An 8,020-nucleotide genomic window follows, 5' to 3' on the forward strand; every position below is an offset into this window, starting at 1 on the left:
ATATTTTTTTTTAATTATTCTTTTATTTTTTATTTTTTCATTATTATTTTTTTTTCAATTTTTGTCCAGTCCCTTTATTCATCTAGCCTCCCTATATAGTTTCATTATATAGCTCTATACTAAGTGTTTTCCTTCTAACTAATAAACTATGGAGTTTCTACCTTGCTATTTTTTTTTTAGAGATACAATATCAATTTTAATTTAGCGCTAGTAACTGGCAGTCATCTGCCATTAGTTGGTCATCTAAAATTAAAACACTTACTCACTGCTCTACCAGCAGGACAATCTGCTCAACTAATTGCAGTTTGCTGATAAACCTATCACTCTATGTAAACACACAGATAACAGATTACAGTCAGAAGGGCGTTCCTGACAGTCAGTCAGGTACGTCCTTCTCCACAGCAGCGCCTATCGTGCTGTATAGTGTGAGCAGGGAGGAACGCCCCCTCTCTCTACTCACAGTGCTCGTCCATAGACGAGTATTATCAGCAGGAGAGGGCGCATTCCTCCCCGCTCACACTGTACAGCGCGATAGGCGCTGCTGTGGAGAAGGACGTACCTGACTGACTGTCAAGAGCACCCTTCTGACTGTAAGGAGCTACGGCACCGATAGCTCTTTACCTGGGGCACAGATCGGGAAAGCCGACAGTGCGCTGAATTCAGCGCACTGTCGGCTTTCCAGGAGTATATAGAACTGCCTGTGTCCAAATCGGTGAAAGGTCCTCTTTAAGGTTTTGGACCTCCGTCTCTGTTCCAAGATTAAAAAAAGAATAGAAAGATGATAATAAAGGGCTTGTACATGGACAAATTATTTAGCTTTATCTATAGTTTTAGTTCTCTTTTGTGGAAAGGTTAGCACCATGTGAATTAGAATATATTGAGTTTGTACCCAAACCAGAAGTCCACCTTAAAAATGAGAAAATGTCAGCATTCCAATGACTGTAATAAAAAAAAAAAAATCTGTTATCATTCAGTGCCGCACGTTGACTATATTATTAAATATATTATCTATATAGTTATGTTGTCAAATTCATAGTCTTAAAGGGGTTGGCCACCCTTAAGCTGAAAAAACCACAGTGCCCCAGGCAACTCAGAAAGATGGTTATAGGACAAATGTGCGGTAAAAATGAAATTTATCTTACCTGTTCCCCATTAAAATGAGATATTGCAGTGTGAGCTCAGCTGGCCTGTGTGGGCGGGACATCAATAAACTGAAAGTAAAACTCCTGACCTACATTCCAGGCTGAGGCACATCACAGCGCTGCCCACACATAGGATGTGATCACACAGCTTTATTCACCTCAGCACCTCCAGATAGCAGAATGCGCTCACAATGGCTGTCACTGTCACAACACTGGGCTGAATCCTAGGGGTCCTGCGCAACTAATAGCCGCTGAGGGCCGCTATGATTCATCCAATATGAAAGGAGTCCCAAAACACCTTCTTTAGCGCTAAATTCAAATGGACTAATCAATAAAATGCCACTGGACACCATTGATTACAATAGGGTTGTGACTAAATCCTATACTCAGTAAGGACATGGTCCTTATCACTTATAGTATTAGCCGCCTCAGTATGATCTATTTCCCATTACTGGTCAGGACCTATTCCCCCCCTAGTGGTCAGGATCTGAACTGAAGTAGTATTTAGCCAGTTCACAGTAAAATAGCTAAATCTCCTACTCCAGAAGGACCAGGTCCTCACCAGTGACTGTATACACACAGCCAGGTCCTCACCAGTCCAAATTCCAAAGAAAAGTTCAAATTCTTATGACCCCCCTTGCAAGATACCCACAGGGGAGGGGATAACTTGTCGCAGGTAGCCCCTGTACGTCTACCCCCGCACTGCTAGCAGTTATTTCACCAATAGCCATATATTTCCTGTGCACCCCCAGACAAGCATTCTACATCTCTCTAGTGCACCCCCATAGTGTTAATAAGCACTCCACAGCTCAGAACACTCCAAACAAGTTTCACACAGCTCCCATGTGTCTTTTATGGCCGAAGCCCAATGTTTGCCTCTCATGGAAACCTAAGGCTTAGTTCACACGTAAATTACGTATGGCTTATTTTGGCACCGGAAAAAAACGCTTCCTAGTTAGGAAGCGTTTTTTTGGACCTTGGCCTGTTTTTTTGGAGCTTTTTTTTGTAAAAACTGCTTCCAACAAGGCCAGGTGGTTTTCCCATCCCTTAAAAGAGAACGGGCCGCAAAAACCGCGTTGCGTTTTTACCGCGCGGTTTTTTGTAGAAAAAAAACGCGACGCATTTGTATGCAAAAAAACGCGCGGTAAAAAAAAGCCTGAAGAAAGATCATGTAGCTTCTTTTTTCGTCTAGGGTAAAAAAACGCTAGCGAAAAAAAAAAGCCTCTACATAGACTATCATTGTATGGAGGCGGATTATGACGTGGATTCCGCTGTCAAAATCCGCCTCCATGTCCCCGTGTGAACTAGCCCTAACACAGATATGAAAGATTCCTCCATTCTTCATGAGCCTCTTGTGCATCGCCAAGCCCCCCCTTCCTGAATGTATCTTCAGTGCAAGGAGCACACACAACCACCACCCAGCTCTCCATGTGCCTCTCTACTATGCACCCCACATCTCTCCTCCATAGTACACCATGCACCCCACATCTCTCCTCCATAGTACACCATGCACCCCACATCTCTCTCCCCACAGTACACACTACACTCCACATTATACAATCTCTCCACCTCCACACTACAACACGCACCCGACAACTCTTACCCCATAGTACACCATGCACTCAAGAATCTTTACCCCCCCCACAGTACACTACACAATGCACCCCAAATCTGCCCCCCCACAGTACACCCCATATCTCTCCCCATTAGACAATGCACCCCACATCTCTCCACCTCCACACTACAACATGCAGCTTACAACTCTTACCCCATAGTACACCATGCACCTGAGATCTGCCCCCCCCCAACAGAGCACACCATGCACCTACATCTCTCAGCCTCACTACACAATGCAGCCCAGATCTCTCCCCCAGATTTGTCCTCCCCTCCACAACATGCACCCTACATCTCACCCACACTACACAATAAACCCCACATCTTTCACATCCCCACAGTACACCAGGCACCTCACATCTCTGCATGTTCCTCCACTACAATGGGATACAACTTTTATACAGTACATGTTCAAGGACCTTCTTGCAATCACAGACACGCCTACCCAGTAACAAGACTAGAGAGTCATGTGACTGTGACATCATAAAGTCCTTGCTGAGTAGTGAAAGACCAGGCAGAAGAGCAGGGCAGGCACAGACACGTGACATGGTCAAGCTGGGTCACATGCCCCTCCATGTCACGAGCTCAGTGGTCAGAGAAGGAGTGTCAGAGAGCTGGCAGAGCAGGGAAGAAAATGAATGTCTATGAGAAAGTTTATTATTTATCTTTGGGCTACACATTACAGACTGTTAGTTATAAAGTGGCCAACCCCTTTAAATACTGTGAAATACATACATGTTAGGTATCCCTGTGTCCGAAAAAGTCCGCTCTACAAATCTATAAAAATATTTTTCCTGTACGGTAAACGCCATAGTGGTAAAAAAAGTCAAAAGAACCAAACCGCCATTTTTTCACTCTTTTGCCTCTGATAAAAATTTGAATAAAAAATGATCAAAGCAAAAGCCATTTCCCAAACTGGTAGAATTAAAATGTACACCCAGCCCCGCAAAAAAAGACACCCTATACATCCCCGTACATGGAAGTATAAAAAAGTTACGGGTGTCAGAATATGACTTTTAGAGAAAAAAAAATGGGAAAAACCTGATGCAGCCCATCCTCACCCAGACTTTACCTCTAGCGGCCCCCGGGGTAAATTGAGTTTGAGACCCCTGGTCTAAAGTATTGCAGTTTTCAATTACTTTGACACTTACTTGTGCAAAAATGAGTCTGTGGGTTTGCAGAAAAAATCTCTTTGACTCCACACTAGAGAGCTGTAACCAGGGGCGGATCCAGGGCTAAGACCTAACAAAATGGTCCCGGTCGGCATGTCCCGATTTCAACTCTGAAAACATAGGCGTTTAAAGCAGGAGCTGTCACAGCTCAGCTCCTGCTTTAACGCTGAGCTCCGGCATTTGTAACCGCGATGTGATGACGTCATCACATCGCGGCTACAATATGTGTATGAGGGAGAGAGAGGAGAGAGCTGCGGGGGAACGAGGAAAGGTGAGCGTGTGAGAACAGCATTACACTGGGGCAGATGGAGGAGGAGAGAACAGTATGACTCTGGGGCAGATGAACGGAGGGAGAACGGCATGACACTGGAGCAAATGAAGGGGGGGGGACGGCGTGACACTGGGGCAAATGAAGGGGGAGAGAACAGCATGACACTGGGGCAGATGAAGGGGGAGAGGACAGTATGACGCTGGGGCAGATGAAGGGGGGAGAACGGCGTGACACTGGGGCAGATGGAGGGGGAGAACGGCATGACACTGGGGCAGATGGAGGGGGGAGAATGGCATGACACTGGGGCAGATGGAGGGGGAGAACAACATGACACTGGGGCAGATGAAGGGGGGAGAACGGCATGACACTGGGGCAGATGGAGGGGGAGAACAACATGACACTGGGGCAGATGAAGGGGGAGAACAGCATGACACTGGGGCAAATGAAGGGGGGGAGAACAACATGACACTGAGGCAGATGAAGGGGGGGATGGCATGATACTGGGGCAGATGAAGGGGGTGATGGCATGACACTGGGGCAGATGAAGGGGGGGAGAATGGCATGACACTGGGGCAAATGAAGGGGAGAGAACGGCATGACACTGGGGCAAATGAAGGGGGGAGAATGGCATGACACTGAGGAAGATGAAGGGGGGAGAATGGCATGACACTGGGGCAGATGAAGGGGGGGAAAACGTATGGCACTGGGGCAGATGAAGGGGGGAGAACGGCATGACACTGGGGCAGAGATGGGGGGACATGAAATTGTGGGCAGATAAAGGGGGAGAATGGCATGAAACTGGGGACAGAGATAGAGGGGGGGACATGAATCTGGGGGCAGATGAAGGGTGTATATGAAAATGGGGGAGAGATGTAGGGGGGACATATAATTTACGGGTGACTGTAGGAGGATTATACTGTGTGGAATCACATGAAAAATTAATGATAATGGGCGGAGTCAACATAAAAGTGGGCGGGGCCTAGGTTTTGTTCCCTCTTTCTGGTCTTCAACAGTTGGGAAGTACAGGTTAGAAGTGTGAGACCCCCAGTAAGTAGGGCCCCGCCAAAGTCAATTGCCCAGGGCCCCACAAACCCTGGATCCACCACTGGCTGTAACACTCGATGTGGTACTCTATAGAGCCTCAGTATGACACAATATTTCTGAAATAATAGAACATAGAATCTGATAGAGCAGCCATGATTTGTTATTTTTGTGCTATCATATAATAGACTTCTCCATATCTGTGCATGGTATTGCACAACATGGCCATGGACTACCTATGGATATCTAACTATGGCTCAGTACGACTGGCAGCCTGTATGAAGGCATAATACAACCAAGATCATGAACCCTTGAGCACTTTTGATCAGACATGTCAATATAACTTCAAACCCCTTGCAGCGCCCAATATACACTGCTAAATACATTTGCACTATTTTGCACTGTTTTATATGTTATGTATGTGCCACTCCAATTGTAAATATGTTTTGCAGCTTCCATGTATATGTTCCCTGTTAGGGAGTGTTGTGGGAATGGTGCAATTACACTGGCGGACGGAGCATGCGCATTCGGTCTGCCTGAGCCTGTAATGGCAGAGCCAACTGCACATGCACGGGATTTCAAGACAGAACAACACAAAGTCAGCTGCTTACGCAGCCCAGAGTAAGGCCAGAAGGTGCAGGGGGTTGTGACTAAGTAGAACTGGAGGTGGTGAGCAGGGGATGACACTGGTGTGCTCAGAGCACAGGGGGAACGCCCTCTCATTGATGCTCGCTGAACATCATTGGAGAAAAAACGGTATTTTGGAGAAACGGAGGAGAGGAGAAACGAAATGAAGGTAAGCGTAGAATAGTCTTTATAAAGGCTATTCTAACGTGGCTTTAGTTAAAAATGTGTTTGGGCAATGATAGACTTAGGCTGAATTCACACAGAGTTTTTTGGTCAGGACACCGCCTCAAAATCAGCCTCCAAAAAAAGCCTCCCAGTAGAACTTTTTGGGAGGCTTTTTTTTGGAGGCTGATTTTGAGGCGGATTCCTGACCAAAAAAACTCTGTGTGAACTCAACCTAACTGTAAGTTTTTGTGGCAACAGTAACAACTCACTTCTCTTTAGGGAATATCCTTTCTAAATATATATATATATATATATATATATATATATATATATATATATATATATATATATATATATATATATATATTAGCCTCTACCTGCGTGCTCAGCAAATTGCTGCCGTTGATGATTTGCCTGCTCTGGTGTTTCGGGAGCTGTCAAGCTGTCCTGCTGCTGAACTCATTCCTCACACTGTGCCTAAGATTGTTCTGGCATCTCAGCAGCTTGCTGGGACGCCATATAAAGAGTGTGTTGTTGGCGTCAATGATCCCCTGAGCTCTGCTTGAGGAGAAGTCTGTTTACTTCTGGCTACCTTCATAGCTGCCGTTGTTTTAGAATTTTGCGACAAATTAGATTTTCTTTTTCCCAGCATGCTTAAAATTGGCAAACTGACAATTTGGATTAAATTGGCTGCCTGGAGCAGATCAGATAATATGCAGATTCTTGTACACAATGGACTCCGTGTTATCTGTATGTTTACATAGAGAGATAACAGACCTGGCTTTATCAGCAACCTCCAATTAGCTGAGATAAGCTGCTGCCAAGAGCAGTTTTATATAGTATATGAACATAAATTCACAACAGTTGAGATTACAAACTATCTATGGTCCAAATTTCACCCAAATCCGTTCAGCCGTTTTTGTGTGATCGAGTAACAAACACACAAACATCCAAACTTTCACATTTATAATATTAGTAGGATTTAATAATACATTATATTTCAGTACAATCCTAACAGTACACTTTTATGTGTTACATAATGTTGAACCACATGCTGTTCTTCACTTGAACTTCTTGAAGTAATAAATGACCTTTGTGTCCATTTCAAGCATTGTCAGACACAGATACATTCTCATGTGCTGTAGAATATTCTGTGTAACTATAAATCTATAACTTGAACTGTACCAAAGGTAGCATCGCCTATACAGTTACCTCTGACACAATTTGGTAAGGGAAAAAACCGCTATCACATAATTTTACAATAATTCCCACTAGAGGTCATTTATAGACACCTGAAAATTGAAAAAAAATCTCATGTGAATAATACACATACGCATGAAGAAAAGGTTTACTTTTAATGACATTAGTTGATTGCAACATCTGCTAACATGTTCTCTGCAATTGGTGAGGAATGGGTTAATATGGTAATCCATAATTGCCGACATCTGCCGTATCATTGCAGAGGATGGAAACATTAAATATGGTGCCCGTCAGCTCAGAAACAGAGTAGGTCCATAACTGCTGAGGGTTCTCGCGCAGTGTGGTCACAGGAGTCGTCTAATGCCTTATGAAGGGTCCCAGGACTGTCATAGGAAAGTAACTATTGAGGCTTGCCAGTGGCTGGCCTTCATAGTTATACAGTGCTTCTCCCATAGACTGCAATACCATTATATTGCAGCCTTAGGAACAATCAATCTAATGAGCGCAGTTTCAAACCCCTAGATGTTCACCAAAATTGAATAAAAACTACATCTTATATTTCAAAAAAAGGACTGTAAACAGAAACATAAAAAGGTAAGGGTGTCAGAAATAATTTCTGGATTTTTGTAAAAGTATTAAAGCATGACAAAAATAATATACATTTGTTTTCTCTATGATTGTGCTGACCCAAAAAAATATAAAGAACATGTGATTTTTACCACACAGTGAAAGCTGCAAAAATTCATGGACAATAGTTATAGTAATGGTTTCCCTGCTTTAATGGTTTC

The sequence above is a fragment of the Leptodactylus fuscus genome, chromosome 1 (assembly GCF_031893055.1).
Source record: "Leptodactylus fuscus isolate aLepFus1 chromosome 1, aLepFus1.hap2, whole genome shotgun sequence".
In the NCBI taxonomy this organism is placed as follows: Eukaryota; Metazoa; Chordata; class Amphibia; order Anura; family Leptodactylidae; genus Leptodactylus; species Leptodactylus fuscus.